This window comes from Rhinolophus sinicus, chromosome 4 (assembly GCF_057876585.1).
Source record: "Rhinolophus sinicus isolate RSI-liver-muscle chromosome 4, RSI-T2T, whole genome shotgun sequence".
Taxonomy (NCBI): domain Eukaryota; kingdom Metazoa; phylum Chordata; class Mammalia; order Chiroptera; family Rhinolophidae; genus Rhinolophus; species Rhinolophus sinicus.
Window position 1 is genome coordinate 66,285,396 of NC_142504.1, and position 18,367 is coordinate 66,303,762.

Consider the following 18,367-nt stretch of genomic DNA (forward strand, 5'->3'; position numbering starts at 1 on the left):
GTCAGATTACAGAGGAGCAGTAGTGCTCAGGGTCTGGGAGGACCCGGTTTGCAGCTGCTGTGGCCCAGGGAAGAGGCTGGGAAGAGTGTGACATGGCTGGGAGAGAGATGACTCCTCCATCCCCAGCCCCCACCCTTTCTGGCCTGCCTAGGGCAGGGCAATTACAACTTTGGAGACACTCCCAGGGGTCAGCAGCAGGTGGTAGAGGCAGCTTGGGGCTTTCAGCAGCTCAGAAATCTCATGCGCCACACACACACACACACACACACACACACACACACACACAGAAGAAGTGCTCTAAGACTCAGGAGACCTGGGCACAGGGCTGGCTGTGTTACTCTCAGTGCAAATACGTGCAGGCAAGAACAGAAACTGCATTGACTTTGTAAAAACTACCATCCATACCCCATAGCTCTACTCATCTAGAACTCAGTCCCAGCGTCACTCTGGGCACCAGGTGACTGACTCTGCCTGCACAAAACGCAGAGGACTCTTTGGTACAGCAGAGGGCAGCCTGGAGATTACTTAGTGGGCTTAAGCCAAGACTGGCGCTTTTTTTGTTTTGTTTTGATTTTGTATTTATGATATTTTTGGCTGTGTTGAGTGTGAGTTATTGGTTGTTTTTACATGTGAGTGTATTTGGTGTTTTATTTGTTGTTGTTGTTGCTGTTGTGCTTGGTGATTTGCTTTGTTCTGAAATTGCCCTACACCAGGGCCCAGCCCAAGAGGCACAAGATTCAACACACCTAGAGGCCAACTCCAGACCAAACCCGAGTATTACCGGGTTTGACCTACAAGTGACACATCCAGAGGGAATTCTCTACAGGCACAAGAGCCCACAGCCCTGGACCAGATGGCTTTACAGGTGAATTTTACAAAACCTTCAAAAAAGAATTATCACCTATTCTCTTCAAACCATTCCAAAAAATCCAGAAGGAGGGAAGGCTCCCAAACACTTTTTATGAGGCTACTATCACCCTGATCCCAAAATCAGACAAAGACATTGTAAGAAAAGAAAACTACAGGCTGATATCCTTAATGAACATAGATGCAAAAATCCTCAACAAAATATTAGCAAACAGATTTCAGCAATACATCAAAAAGATCATACACCATGATCAAGTGTGATTCATTCCTGGTATGCAAAGGTAGTTCAACATCTGCAAATCAATTAATGTGATACACTACATTAACAAAATCAAAAGTAAAATCATATGATCATATCAATAGATGGCAGAAAAAGCATTTGACAAAATCCAGCAGCCATTTATGATAAAAACTCTTAAGAAAGTGGGAATAGAGGGACCATATCTCAACATAATACAGGCCATATATGATAAACCCACAGCTAACATCATACCCAATGGGGAAAAGCTAAAACCATTCTTCTTGAGATCAGGAACAAGGCAAAGTTGCCCACTTTCTCCACTTCTATCCAACATAGTGCTGGAAGTTCTAGCCACAGCAATCAGACAAGAAAAAGAAATAAAAGGCATCCAAATTGTTAACAAGGAAGTAAAACTGTCATTATATGCAGATGACATGATACTATATGTAGAGAACCCTAAAAACTCCACCAAAAAACTATGAGAACTGATAATGAATTTACTAAAGTAGCAGGATACAAAATTAATATTCAGACATCAGTTGCATATGTATATACCAATAATAAAATATCAGAAGGAGAAATTAAGAAAACAATCTCATTTGCAATTGCTTCAAAGACTATAAAATACCTGGGAATAAATTTAACCAAAGAAGTAAAAGATCTGTACTCAAAAAATTATAAGTCACTGAAGAGAGAAATGAAAGAAGATACAAATAGATGGAAACACATACCATGCTCATGGATAGGAAGAATTAATATAGTTAAAATGTCCATACTGCCTAAAGCAATATACATATTCAATGCAATTCCTATCAAACTACCAATGACGTTTTTTACAGAAATAGAACATATAATCCTAAAATTTATATGGAACCATAAAAGACCCCAGATAGCCTCTGCAATCTTGAGAAATAAGAACAAAGTGGGAGGGATAATGATACCTGACATCAAATTATACTACAAGGCTACAGTAATCAAAACAGCATGGTACTGGCTTAAAATCAGACATGTAGACCAATGGAAAAGAATAGACAGCCGAGAAATACATCCATGCCTATATGGTCATTTAATCTACGACAATGGAAGCAAGAATTTACAGTGGGGTAAAGACAATTTTTTCAATAAATGGTGCTGGGAAACCTGGACAGACACATGTAAAAAATGAAGCTGGACCACCTCCTTACACCATATACAAAAATAAATTCAAAATGGATTAAAGCTTCAATGTAATATCTGAAACCATAAAACTCCTACAAGAAAATATAGGAAGAAAGTTTACAGACATTACCTGGAGTAGGATTTTTACTGATATAGTCCCTCGGGCAAGGGAAGTAAGAGAAAAATTAAACCTGTGGGATTACATCAAACTAAAAAGTTTTTTCACAGCAAAGGAAACCATCAATAAAACAAAAAGGGATCCTACTGGATGGGAAAAGATATTTGTCAATGATATATCCGATAAGGGGTTAATATCCAAAATTTATAAAAACCTCACTCTACTCAACTCCAAAAAACAAACAACCCAGTTAAAAAATGGGCAGAGGACACGCAGAGACATTTTTCTAAAGAGGACATACAGATGGCAAACAGACATATGAAGAAATGCTCAAACTCACTAATCATTAGAGAAATGCAAATAAAAACCACAATGAGATACCACCTCACCCCAGTCAAAATGGCTATCATCAATAAATCAACAAACAACAAATGTTGGCGAGGATGTGGAGAAAAGGGAACCCTTGTGCACTGTTGGTGGGATTGCAGATTGGTTCAGCCACTATGGAAAACAGTATGGAGGTATCTCAAAAATCTGAAAATGGAACTACCTTATGACCCAGCAATTCCACTCCTAGGTATCTATCTGGAGAAATCCAAAACTCTAATTTGAAAAAATTTATGCACCCCTATGTTTCTTGCAGCAGTATACACAATAGCCAAGACATGGAAACAACCGAAATGCCCATGGGTAGACGACTGGTTTAAGAAACTGTGGCACATTTATACAATGGAGTATTACGCATCTGTGAATAAGAAGGAAATCTTATCATTTGCAACAATATGGATGGACCTAGAGAACATTATGTTAAGTGAAATAAGTCAGATAGACAAAGACAAATACCATATGATCTCACTTATATGTGGAATCTAAAGAAAAGAATAAATGAATGAACTAGTCAAAAACAGTCTCAGAGATATAGAGGAAAAACTAGGGTTGCTAGATGGGAGGGGGGATGGGGACAAGGGGGAAGGTGAGGGGATTAGAAAGCACAATTGGTAACCACAAGATTGCCATGGGGATACAAAAGTCAATTTGGGGAATGTAATCAATAATGTTGTAAAGATTTTGTAGGATTCCTGATGGATACTTGTCTCATTAGGGAGACTACCTCAGGGCTGATGTAGATGCCTGATCACTGCACTGTACACCTGAAGCTGAAGCTGAAAAATAATGTCAACTACAATTTTACATATATATATATATATATATATATATATATATATATATATATATATATATATATATATGTATGTATTTGCAAGAAGTGGAGTATAGCATTAGGAATAGAGGCAGTGGAAATGTAATGGCTGTATGCAAAGTCAGGGGGGTAGTAGATGAGGAGAAGGGGGTTATCTCTGTGTGAGGGATATAAATGATAAATGTCTAACTATTACATTGTTTTGTACACCTGAAACTAATTTTTTTAAAAAATGTTTAAAAATACCTAAAAAATAATAAAAAATAAAAAAGTAAAAAAGTTACTTTCAATGTAAATGGACTTAATGCTTCAATCAAAATATAGGGGAGCTGAATGGATAAGAAAACTAGACCCTTACGTATGCTGCTTACAAAATACTCACTTCAGATTGAAAGACACACACAGACTGAAAGTAAAGGGATAGAAAAAGATATTTCATGAAAATGGAAACAAACAAACAAACAAACAGCTCAGGCCTCAATAGTTATATCAGATATCAGACAAAACAGACTTTAAACAAAGACTGTAACGAGAGACAAAGAAGGACCTAGGGATCCTACTTCTGGGTATTTATCTGAACAAACCCAAAATGCTACTTCAAGGGGATATGCTCATCCATGTGTTCATTGCAGCATTATTTACATAAGCCAAGATATGAAGGCAACCTGGGTGTCCCTGGATGGATGAATGGATAAGGTAGAGGTGGTACATATATACAGTGGAATATTATTCAGCCATGAAAAAAATCTTGCCATCTGCAACAACATGCATGGACCTACAGGGTTTTGTGCTGAGTGTAGTAAGTCAGACAGTGAAAGACAAATATATGATTTCACTTATAAGTGTAATCTAGAGACCAAAATAAACAAACAAAACAGAAACAAACTCATAGATACAGAGAACATTTTAATGGTTACCAGATGGGAGGGGGGTTTAGAGGAGGGTGAAAAGGGAAAGGATTAAGAAGTCCAAATTGGTTGTTACACAGTAGTCATGGGGATGTAGAGTATAGCATAAAAAATATAGTCAATAATGTTGTAATAACTATGTATGGTGTCAGATGGGGACTAGATCTATCAGGGTGATAGATGGGAATGGGGTTGGGAGCAGCGTGAAAAGGTGAAGGGATTAAGAAATACAAATTGGTAGTTACAAAATAGTCACAGAGATGTAAAGTACAGGGAATATAATCAATAATATGGTACTAACTATGTATAATGCCAGGTGGGTACTAATCAGGGGGATCACTTCCTAAATTATATAAATGTCTAACCACAATGCTGTACACCTGAAACTAATATAAAATAATATTAAATGTCAACTCTAATTGAAAAAATAAAATAGGGAGGAAAAGGTAAAGAAGAATAAGAGGTTCAAAGTTCCAGGTATAAAACAAGTCTTGATGATGTAATGTATAGCATAGAAATACAGTCAATAATATTGTGATAGTGTGGTACAGTGTCAGATGGTTGCTGGACTTATCCTGGTGATCACTTCTTTCACATCGGGCATATAATCAACAATGTGGTAATAACTCTGTAGTGCCAGGTGGGTACTATTGAATAACTATGATGTATACCTGAAACTAATATAACATTATTTGTTAGCTATATTTTAATAAAAATCTTTTAAAAACACTTATTACAAAGCTAAAGTAATCAAAATAAGATGATGTTGGCATAAAAATATACCATAAAGAAAGGTAGGTATATGTGAAATTATATACATATAGATCATGGAAGAGAATTAGATTTTATAAATAAATCTATATATCTATTGTCACTTTATTTCAACAAGTTTTTCAAGACCATTCAATAGGGAAAGAATAGTCTCTTCAAAAAACAGTGCTGGGACAACTGGATATCCACATATAGAAGAAGAAAGTCGAAACTTTATCTCATACTAAATACAAAAATTAACTCAAAAAAGTCTGAAGACCTAAATGTAAGAGTTAAACTATAAAACTCTTTGAAGAAAAGATAGGGGTAAATCTTTATGAGCATGTGTTTGGCAATGGTTTCTTACATATAATATCAAAATTACAAGCAAGAACACAAAAATACAGATAAATCGGACTTCATCAAAATTAAAAACTTTTGCGCATCAAATGACACAATCAAGAAGAAAAGAAAACCACAGAATCAGAGAAAATATTTGCAAATCATATACAGGCATACCTCATTTTATTGTGCTTTGCTTTATTGTGCTTGCCAGATACCACATTTTCATCAAAATTGAGGCAAGACCCTCTACTAACAAAAAGATTATGATTTGCTGAGGGCTTAAATGATAGTTAACACTTTTTGGCAAAAAGTATTTTTAAATTAAGGTATGTATATTGATTTTTAGATATAATGCTATTGTGTACTTAATAGACTACAGTATATGGTGTAAACATAACTTTTATATGCACTTGGAAACCAAAAAATTCATGTGACTAACTCTTTTGTGATATTTACTTCATTGCAGTGGTCTAGAACTGAAAATCTTCAAGGTATGCCTGTATTTGATAAGGGCCTAGGATCTAGAATGTATAAAGAAGTTTTATAATCCAACAACTAAAAGACAAAACAACCCAATTCAAAATTGGTGAAGGACTGCAATAGACAGTTCTCTAAAGAATGATCATGAACACATGAAAAGGTCAACATCGATAGTTCTTTAGGGAAATGCAAATCAAATTATAATGAGAAACAAATTCACAACCACTACGATAGCTGTAATTAAAAAAAAAAGGAAAATAATAAGTGTTGACAAGGATGTAGAGAAATTGGAACCCTCATACACTGCTGGTGGGAGTGTAAAATGATGCAGCTCTTTCTTAATAAGTTACTTTATGACCTAGCAACTCCACTGCTAGGTATATACCCTAAAGAATTGAAAAGAGACGTTCAAACAAAAACCTGTACATGAATGTTAATAACAGCACTATTTGCAATACTCTCAAAATGAAAACAACCCAAATGTCCATGAGCTAGTAAATAAATAAACAAATGTGGTACACAGTAGAATATTATTCAACCATAAAAAGTAATGAAGTACTGATAAATGCTGCAACATGGATGAACCTAGAGAACATGCTAAGTGAAGAAGCCAAGCAGAAAAAGCAACATATTGCATGATTCCATTGAATGAAATATCCAGAATAAGCAAATCCATAGAGAACAAAAAGCAGCTTAGTGATTGCCTGGGGCAGGGGGAAAGGGCTATGGGAGTGACTGCTTAAACGGTCTGTCCCCTTTGGGGGTGATGAACATGTTCTGGAACCAGATAGAGGTGATGTTTACATAACACTGTGAAAGTACTAAATGCCACTGAACTGCACACTTTAAAAAGGTTAAAATGGTGAATTTTAGGTTATGTGACTTTAAACAATAAAAATCATTATTCAAATGGCTGTTTATAGACATTATCTCTGCCTACACCTCACTGTGTGTCAAATATTTCTGAAAGTGACTATCAAAATGCACAAATAGCACCTTGCCTTAAATAATTATTATTTCTGTTACCTTGTCAATATTCAATTGCAAACCCTTGGAAGCCAGAGTCAGTGTACTAATCTCTTTGTATTGTCACAGTGCCACTTTCAACATCTTACATATAATAGTCCTTAATGTATTGGTTGGTGCAAAAGTAATTGCGGTTTTGGACCATGAATTTTAAATCATTATAACTTGGCCCAAATACATCTTTATTAATAAAAATTGGAACCATTACAATCAACACCTTTTTGCTAACGAGAAATGTTTATTTATTTCCATAGCATAAAATTCCTTGCTTCGGGATTCGATGAACTCTTGGAAAGCATTTTCTATATCCTGCTGGTTGTGGAAGCATTTTCCCTGAAAAAAGTTGGCGAGAGGTCAGGTGAATATGGCGGATGAGACAAAACATTGTAGCCCAATTCATTCAACTTTTGAAGCATTGGTTGTGCGATGTGTCATCAGGCATTGTCATGGAGAAGAATTGGGCCCTTTCTGTTGACCAATGCCAGCTGCAGGTGTTGTAGTTTTCGGTGCATCTCATTGATTTGCTAAGCATACTTATCAGATGTAATGGTTTTGCCAGGATGCAGAAAGCTTCAAGGCCCTCGTCTCCTTTGCAAAACTTCTTGAACCACCACCGCACTGTACATTCGTTAGCAGTTCCTGGGCAAAATGCATTGTTGATGTTGCGAGTTGTCTCGGCTGGTTTATGACCTATTTTGAACTTGAATAAGAAAATCACTTGAATTTGCTTTTGGTCTAACATCATTTCCACAGCCTAAAATAAATATAAAATAAACAGCAAGCAATAAGTCATTAGCAAAAAAAACATAAAGTGAGAAATGCACATTAAAACGATGTATGACATAACCACATTTAAGAATGTATTCCAATATCAAATGGCAAATTTCAACAATGCAAAAACCTCAATTACTTTTACACCAACCTAATGCCTCACAGGGAGGAGTCAAGCCCCAAAAATGTATCAAAGCCCCAAAGCTCTAAAATGCACAATAATAAGCAGCATAAACACCCTCTAATAACTTTCCTGGATCACCTATTTTGAACCATGCACATTCACAGTTTCTAATCTTTACAACTATCCTGCAAGGTGAGTACCTCAAGGTACTATGTACCACAAGGACAGATAGCTGTTTAGCTAATACCAAGAATTAGTTAAAGTGAAAATATCATAGACAATAATTCAAATGAACTTTAAATAATTTATTTTAATTAAAAACATATAAACATTCATTTACTCATCAATCTTTTCTTAAGGAACCAGGGACTTTCTTTGCCCAATTGTTCACCAATATTGCATACATCTCACTTATAATGCATAGGCTACAACTTCCAGTTTTGGTTTCTTTACTGAGAAGGAAGAACTTAGAAATGCTTGTGAAATCATTAGAGCCCTGATTCCTTCTATATTTTTACGTCCCCTATCACAACCACTAACTTACAGTTCTCTTATTTATACCTCACTCATCAGCAGCATTTTTAGTCATGTTTTATATTGCCTTCCTAACATATTAACTTGGGTTTCATGGAGACAACTCTCTTTTTAAATTTTTTAATAATTATTTTGTTTATTAATTTTTCTCTCTTTTTAAAAATCAACTTTGAAACTATTCATATAATTACAACAAAAAGAACAGTCGACATAAATAAGTTTGGGAATTAAAACAACTTACGGTTAATGGGCATACAACTCAGATGGTGGCAGCAGAAATGCTTGGAGTATAGGGAGTAGTCACACCTTTCAAACTTTAGTGTGTGCAAGAATGAGAGAGAGAGAGAGAGAGAGAGAGAGAGAGAGAGAGAGAGAGAGAGAGAGAGCTTATTGAAATGCAGATTCTGATTCTGCAAGTCTGGAAATAGGACCTGAGATTGTTCATTTCTAACAAACTCACCGGTGATGCAGTGCTGACGGTCTATGGTCCACATTCCCGGAGCAAGGAGCTAAAAGCAGGCTATGGGCATCAGCCAGTATATTTTCCTGAAGAAACAGGAAAGTCAATGAATCTAGGGCACTGGTAAATATGAAAGCTTCTGTTCTACTAGGTTATGATTCTCATCACATCAGTGAGGAAGCTGAGCACCAAGAAGCTGAAGGACTTACCCAAAGAGGCGCAGAAGGGAGTGGGCAAGCAGGAATTCAAACACAGGTCTGTTTGGCTCCAAAGCCCATACTCTTTCCATTGCAGGTGTAAGAAAAAGCCAAAGCACAGAGCACAAGGCACCCATGGAAGGCTGTAGGAAACGATGGCAGCTCTGCTTAACCTGCTCAGAGGAAATAACAAAATGAAAAAGCAGTTTCCAGGGCAAGATCTGTGTCTTTCCAGATTTCTTACAAATCATTAGAAGGGTCAGCTAAAGTAAGAGATTTCACATTCTCTTCCTTAAATTTATGTATTGTCACAAGAACTTTGGGCTTCCAAAGTTCCAATCACTGTTTATTTTTATCAACATCATTTCCTCCAACATCCTGGTGCTCGTCAAGTGAATTAAAACTGAAAAAGTGAACGTACTGGCTCTCTGTAGTCTGAAAAAATGATCAGAAACCAGGCACAAGTAAAGAATTGGGCACAATATAATACAGCACAGTACAGCCTACATTACTCCCTATGAGAATGGTTGCTCCAGAAATAGAAAGTTGTTGTGTGTTTGTTTTTTTTTAAATCAGACTGCTCATTTGAATTCATATTCACTGCTTTATTATGCTGAAAATTGCACATGATTTTTTCAGATCTTTGGCTCAATAATCACTTTGATGTTTTATTTATTGATGCAAAAAAGGACTTGCCTTTCAAGTTTGTTATCTCTCATTTCAATGGAATTTTTCAAAGTATTTAGAAACTAGCTCCATAGTACTGTCTACTCAGTTTGAAATTGGCACAGGATTCCGAAGTATTATTGGTGCCCCTGGGTATTTCCTGCCATTTAGTTTCAAGCTAATAAGGAAATGCAGAGGTTGGCTAGAGTTTGCTATGAATACTGTAGATAGACATTTGTGCTGGAACACACTCAAAGAAGATTCTTTAGAGAATGCATTTTATCATACCAGGGACTTTGTTTTCTTGGCTATTGAAATTATTTATATTTGGAAATCAGAGCTATTTCTCATCTTTGACCAACTCTTTTGTAAAATCTCAACTTCCATGTTTATGCAATCCATCTGTGACATCATCCAGTTGTTTCCATGGCAAAAAAAAAAAAAAAAAAAGTAATATCCAAGGAAGAGACTATATAAAATGTAAATTGTTTCTTTTTTTTTTTTGAGAAAGGTCTATTCCATTCCTTTACCCATTTTTAAATCGAAGTTTGTTTGTTGGGTATTTTATTTTCTATTGAGATGTAAGAATTCCTTACATATACTTTGGATACTAACCCTTTACCAGATATGATTTGCAATATATCTTCTCATTCCATAGGCTGCTTTTTTATTTTACTGTTTCCTCTGCTGTGCAGAAGATTTTTGTTTTAATATAGTCCCACTTGTTTAGTTTTGCTTCTGTTGCCTGTGCTTTTGGAGTCTTATCCAAGAAATCAATGCCAAGACTAATGTCATGAAGCCTTTCTCCTGTGTTTTCTTCTTAGGAGTTTTACAGCTTCAGTTCTCCAAATATAAGCCATTAACCCATTTTGATTTGATTTTTGTGTATACTGTAAGAGTCAGATTATACTTTTTTTTTTTTTATCTAGATATCCAGTTTTTGTTGAAGAGACTATCTTTGTGCATTTTGGCACCCTTGTGTGAACAGTTCACTGTGTAAGTGTGGGTTTATTTCTGGTCTCTCTATACTGTTCCATTGGTCTATGTGTCTGTCTTTATGCCAGACTATTATAACATACTGGTTTATAACATGCTATTTTAATTATTATGGCTTTGCAATATATTTTGAAATCAGAAAGTGTGATGCCTCCAGCTTTTTTTTTCTTTCCCAAGATAGCTATTTGGGGTCCTTTGTGTCTCCATATAAATTTTGGGATTGTTTTTTTTCTTTTTCTGAAAAAAAGGCCATTGATATTTTGATTGAAATTACATTGACTCTTTATATCTCTCTGGGTAATATGGACATTTTAATAATATTCTTCCAGTACATGAACATGGGATGTCTTTCCATTTATTTATGTCTTCTTTAATTTCTTTCATCAGTGTTTTATAGTCTTCAGTGTACAAAAATTTCACCTCCTTATTTAAGTTTACTCCTAGTGTGAAAAAGCAACCTATGGGATTGAATAAAATATATGCAAACTGTATATCTGACACAGGATTAATATTCAAAATATGTAAGGAACTTTTACAACTCAATAGCAAAAAACAAACAGACAAATAATCTGATTAAAAATGAGTAAAGATTAAAAAGAATTATACACCATGACTAAGTGAGATTTATTCCAGGTGTGCAAGACTGGTTCAACATTTAAAAAAGTCAATTAATGCAATCATCACATCAATAGGCTAAAAAAGAAAAATCACATGATAATTTCAATGATGCAGAAAAAGCAGTTGTCAAAATTCAACATCCATTCATGATTAAAAACTGTCAGTAAACTATGAATAGAAGACTTGACAAAGTCCTCAACTTGATAAAGACTACAAAAACTTTACAGCTAACATCACACTTAATGGTGAGAAACTTGAAGATTTTCCACTAAAATCAAGGACAAGGAAAAGATATCGTCTCACTATTCCTTTTCAACATCATACTGGAAGTTCTAGCTAACGTAATAAGGTAAGAAAAAGAAATAAAATGTACATAGATTGTGAAGAAAGAAAGAAAACTGTTTGTTCGCAGATTATATGATCACCTATGTAGAAAATCTGAAAGAATCAACAATAAAACCCCTGGAACTAATAAGCAATTATAGCAAGACTACAGGATACAAGGTTAATATATAAAAGTCATTTACTTTCCTATATACTAACAATGAACAAATGCAATTTGAAATTAAAAGCACATGCCATTTACATCAGCACCCTAAAAATTAAATACTTAGCTCTAAATCTAAATATGTACAAGATCTATATAGGAAAACTACAAAATGAACTAATTTTTTTTAAAAAAATAAATAAAGAAACATTCCATATTAATGGATAGAAAGACTCAATATTGTTAATAGGTCAGTGCATACCAACTTAATCTATAGTTTCAGTGTAATCCCAATAAAAATCCCAGCAAGTTTGTTTTGCAGGTCTCAACAAACTGATTCTAAACTTATTTAGAGAGCCAAAGATCCAGAATAGCCAACACAATATTGAAGGAGAACAAAATTGTAGGACTGACACTACCCAACTTCAAGACTTACTTTAGAGCAGCTGAGGAATCTCCCGCCCGCCACACACACACACAGGGAAGAGGTGCCCTAAGACTCAGGAGAACTGGACACAGGGCTGGTGGTGCTACTCTCAGTGTGCATATGTGCAGGCAAGGGCAGAAACTGCACTGGCTTTGTAAAACCTACTGTCCAGACCCCTCAGCCCCACGCATCTAAAGCTGCAGCCCCAGCGTCACTCTGGGCACCAGGTTACCAGTTCTACCTACACAATTCGCAGGGGACTCTGTGCTACAGCAGAGAACAACCTGGAGATTACTTGGTGGGCTTAAGCCACAACTGGCGCTGTTTTTTTGTTCTGTTTTGATTTTGTCTTTATATTTTTGACATCTTTGCCTGTGTCGAGTGGGGGTTGTCGATTGTTCTTTTACATGTGAATGTATTTGACTCTTTCCTTGTTGTTGTTGTTGTGCTTGGTGATTTGCTTTGTTCTGTAATTGCCCTACCAGGGCCCAGCTTAAGAGGCACAAGATTCAACATATCCAGCGGCCAACTCCAGACCAAGCCAGAGTACTACCGAGTTTGACCTACAAGTGACACACTCAGAGGGGATTCTTTACAGGCACATAGAGGCCAAACCACATCTAAGCGGTCAACCCTCACACAGCAGAATACCCTGCGTGGGTAGAGCCAAGTCTCACAACTAGTCAGCCTAGGAGTTAACCCCACCTACTCACAAGCGAAAAGCAATTAAGGATCTTCTTTAACAGGACAATATACACAACACAAGAGTCACTTTTAGAGCACACGCAGAGGAGAAGAACGAAGTAGTGCAAGTCAAATATAAAGGACATTCATTATATACTAATCCAGCAAGAACTAAGAACTCCAGGGCATCTACCTAATACATCGAAGCAAACACAGAGAGTCAGCCAGAATGAGGAAACAAAGAAACATATCCCAAATAAAAGAACAGAAGAAACCTCCAGAAATGGAACTAAATGAAGCAGAGGTAACCAAACTATCAGAGACAGAGTTCAGAATACTGATGATAAGAATGTTTAAGGAGCTTAGAGTGGACATCAAGAAGGATGTAGAAATCATAACGAACAACCAGTTAGAACTAAAGAACACAGTTACCGAAATAAAGAACTCACTTGAAGGAATTAACAGCAGGTTAGATGAAGCAGAGGATCGAATCAGCGACTTAGAAGACAAGTTAGCAGAGATCACCCAAACAGAACAACAGAAAGAAAAAAGAATAAAAAACAATGAAGATGGTTTAAGAGACCTATGGGATAACATCAAGTGCAACAACATGTGCATCATAGGAATACCAGAAGGTGAAGAGAAGAAACAAGGGATTGAGAACATATTTGAAGTAATAATGTCTGAAAATTTCCCTAACCTGATGAAGGAAACCAACATACAAGTCCAAGAAGTGCAGAGAGTTCCAACCAGGATAAACCCAAACAGGTCCACTCCAAGACACATCATAGTTAAAATGGCAAAGATTAAAGACAAAGAGAGAATCCTAAAAGCAGCAAGAGAAAGACAGAGGGTTACATACAAGGGAACTCCCATAAGACTATCAAATGACTTTTCTGCAGAAACATTGAAGGCCAGGAGGGAGTGGCAGGAGATACTCAAAGTGATGGAAAACAAAGGCCTACAACCTAGGTTGCTTTATCCAGCAAGGCTATCATTTAAAATTGACGGGGAGATAAAGAGCTTCCCAGAAAAGAATAAGCTAAAGGAATTCATTACCACCAGGCCAGCATTGCAAGAAATACTAAAAGGACTTCTGTAAATAGAAGAAAGATGAAAACAATCTAACCACAAATTTAAAAATGGCAATAACTATGTACTTATCAATAATCACTTTAAATGTAAATGGTTTAAATGCTCCAATCAAGAGACATAGGGTGGCTGAGTGGATAAGAAAGCAAGACTCTTGTACATGCTGTATACAAGAGACTCACCTCAGATCAAAAGACACACACAGGCTGAAAGTTAAGGGTTGGAGTAAGATATTCCATGCAAATGGAAATGAGAAAAAAGCTGGAGTTGCAATACTTATCTCTGACAAAATAGACTTTAAAATGAAGAAAATATTAAAAGACAAAGATGGGCACTACATAATAATAAAGGGATCAATTCGACAAGAGGACATAACCCTAGTAAACATCTATGCACCCAACATAGGAGCACCTAAATATATAAAACAGATATTGACTGACATAAAGACAGAGATCAACAGTAACACTATCATAGTAGGGGACTTCAACACACCTCTGACAACAAGGGACAGGTCTTCCAGACAGAAAATCAATACGGAAACAACAGCCTTAAATGACACATTGGACCACTTGGATTTAATAGATATTTTCAGAGCATTCCACCCCAATGCTGCAGAATACACGTTCTTCTCAAGCGCACATGGAACATTCTCCAAGATAGACCATATGTTAGGCCACAAAGCAAGTCTGGATAAATTTAAGAAAATTGAAATCATACCAATTGTCTTCTCTGACCACAGTGCTATGAAATTAGAAATGAACTACAGGAAAAAGAGTGGAAGACATACAAATTCATGGAGGCTGAATAATATGTTACTAAATAATGAATGGGTCAAGCAGGAGATCAAGGAAGAAATCAAAAGATATCTCGAGACAAACGAAAATGAAAATACAATCACCCAAAATCTATGGGATGCCGCGAAAGCAGTCCTAAGAGGGAAGTTCATAGCACTGCAGGCCTACCTAAAGAAACAAGAAACATCACTAATCAACAGTTTATCTTCACACTTAAGGGATCTGGAAAAAGAACAACAAAATAAGCCCAAAGGGAGTACAAGGACGGAGATAATAAAGATCAGAGCGGAAATAAATGAAATAGAAACCAGAAAAACAATACAAAAGATCAATGAATCCAAGAGTTGGTTTTTAGAGAAGATAAACAAAATCGACAAACCTTTAGCCAGACTCATTAAAAGAGAGAGAGAGAGGACCCAAATTAATAAAATCAGTAATGAAAGAGGAGAAGTGACAACAGACACCACAGAGATACAAAAAATCTTAAGAAATTACTATGAGCAACTGTATGCCAACAAATTTGACAACCTGGAAGAAATGGACAATTTCCTAGATGCATACAACCTTCCAAGGCTAACTCAAGAGGAGATAGAAAACCTGAATAGACTGATTACCACCAACGAAATTGAATCAGTAATCAACAATCTCCCAACAAACAAAAGCCCTGGACCAGATGGCTTTACAGGTGAATTTTACAGAACGTTCAAAAAAGAATTGTCACCTATTCTCCTCAAACTCTTCCAAAAAATCCAGAGGGAGGGAAGACTCCCAAACACTTTTTATGAAGCCACTATCACCCTGATCCCAAAATCAAACAAAGACACCACAAAAAAAGAAAACTACAGGCCGATATCGCTAATGAACATAGATGCAAAAATCCTCAACAAAATACTAGCGAACAGAATTCAGCAATACATTAAAAAGATCATACACCATGATCAAGTGGGATTCATCCCTGGTATGCAAGGGTGGTTCAACATCCGCAAATCAATTAATGTGATACACCACATTAACAAAATGAAAAATAAAAATCATATGATCATATCAATTGACGCAGAAAAAGCATTTGATAAAATTCAGCAGCCATTCATGATAAAAACCCTTAAGAAAGTGGGAATAAAGGGATCATATCTCAACATAATAAAGGCCATATATGATAGACCCACAGCTAACATCATACTCAATGGGGAAAAGCTAAAACCATTCCCCTTAAAATCAGGAACAAGTCAAGGTTGCCCACTTTCTCCACTTCTATTCAACATAGTGCTGGAAGTTCTAGCCACAGCAATCAGACAAGAAAAAGAAATAAAAGGCATCCAAATCGGTAAGGAGGAAGTAAAACTGTCATTATATGCAGATGATATGATACTATATTTAGAGAACCCTAAAGACTCCACCAAGAAACTATTAGAGCTGATAGATGAATTTAGTAAAGTAGCAGGATACAAAATTAATATTCAGAAATCAGTTGCATTTGTATATACCAATAATAAAACATCAGAAGGAGAAATTAAAAAAGCAATTCCATTTACAATTGCTCCAAAGACCATAAAATACCTGGGAATAAATTTAACCAAAGTAAAAGATCTGTACTCAGAAAATTATAAGACACTGAAGAAAGAAATGAAAGAAGATACAAATAGATGGAAACACATACCATGTTCATGGATAGGAAGAATTAATATAGTTTAAATGTCCATACTGCCTAAGGCAATATACATATTCAACGCAATTCCTATCAAACTACCAACGACATTTTTCATGGAAATAGAACATATAATCCTAAAATTTATATGGGATAACAAAAGACCCCGGATATCCTCAACAATCTTGAGAAATAAGAACAAAGTGGGAGGTATAACAATACCTGACTTCAAATTATACTACAAGGCTACGGTAATCAAAACAGCATGGTACCGTCATAAAAACAGACCCATAGATCAATGGAACAGAATAGAGAGTCCAGAAATAAATCCATGCCTATATGGCCATTTAATCTATGACAATGGAAGCAAGAATGTACGGTGGGGTAAAGACAGGCTATTCAATAAATGGTGCTGGGAAACTTGGACAGACACATGCAAAAAGATGAAGCTGGATCACCTCCTTACACCACATACAAAAATAAATTCAAAATGGCTTAAAGATTTAAATGTAAGATCTGAAACCATAAAATTCCTAGAAGAAAATATAGGAAGAAACTTCACAGACATTACCCAGAGTAAGATTTTTACTGATATATCCCCTCGCGCGAGGGAAGTAAGAGAAAAAATAAACATGTGGGATTACATCAAACTAAAAAGCTTTATCACAGCAAAGGAAACCATCAATAAAACAAAAAGGGATCCTACTGATTGGGAAAAGATATTTGCCAAAGATATATCTGATAAGGGGTTAATATCAAAAATTTATAAAAAACTCACTCAACTCAACTCCAAAAAAACAAACAACCCAATTAAAAAATGGGCAGAGGACATGAAGAGACATTTTTCTAAAAGGGACACACAGATGGCAAACAAACATATGAAGAAATGTTCAACCTCACTAACCATCAGAGAAATGCAAATAAAAACCACAATGAGATACCACCTCACCCCAGTCAAGATGCCTACCATCAATAAATCAACAAACAACAAGTGCTGGCGTGGATGTGGAGAAAAGGGAACGCTGGTGCACTGTTGGTGGGAATGCAGATTGGTGCAGCCACTATGGAAAACAGTTTGGAGGTATCTCAAAAATCTGAAAATGGAACTACCTTATGATCCAGCAATCCCACTCCTAGGTATCTATCCGGAGAAATCCAAAACTCCAATTCAAAAATCTTTATGCACTCTTATGTTTATTGCAGCACTATACACAATAGCCAAGACCTGGAAACAACCGAAATGCCCATCAGTAGTTGACTGGATTAAGAAACTGTGGTACATTTATACAATGGAGTATTACGCAGCCATAAAGAAGAAAGAAATCTTACCATTTGCAACAATATGGATGGACCTAGAGAACATTATGTTAAGTGAAATAAGTCAGAAAGAGAAAGACAAATACCATATGATCTCACTTATATGCGGAATCTAAAGAAAAGAATAAGTGAATGAACTAATCAGAGACAGTTTTGGAAACATGGAGGAAAAACAGAGGGTTGCTAGAGGGGCGGGGGGTGGGGATAAGGGGAAGGTGAGAGGTTTTGAAAAATAGTCGGTAACCACAAGATGGTCATGGGGGTTTGAAAATTAATTTGGGGAACATAGAGAGGGATAGTGGATGGGGGGAGGGGGGTTCACACAGTGTGAGGGATATAAATGATAAACGTCTAAGTTTTGCTTTGTCTTGTGCACCTGAAACTAATTAAAAATAAATAAATTAATTTAAAAAAAAAAAGATTATTCATCACGACCAAGTGGGGTTTATCCCAGGGTCACA

General features: G+C 36.1%; 1 long non-coding RNA gene across 2 annotated transcripts; it reads right to left on the bottom strand.

Moving 5' to 3' along the window:
- Window positions 1-3,662: 3,662 nt before the first annotated feature.
- On the bottom strand, window positions 3,663-16,655 carry LOC141573172 (uncharacterized). 2 transcript variants are annotated; one of them, XR_016021132.1, is made up of 4 exons: window positions 9,602-16,655; window positions 9,193-9,353; window positions 8,984-9,069; window positions 3,663-7,848 (listed from the first exon to the last, which is right to left on the bottom strand). It is a non-coding gene; the product is annotated as an uncharacterized LOC141573172 (long non-coding RNA). The 2 variants fall into 2 exon arrangements; XR_012498801.2 differs by having other exon boundaries at window positions 9,193-16,645.
- Window positions 16,656-18,367: the final 1,712 nt, after the last annotated feature.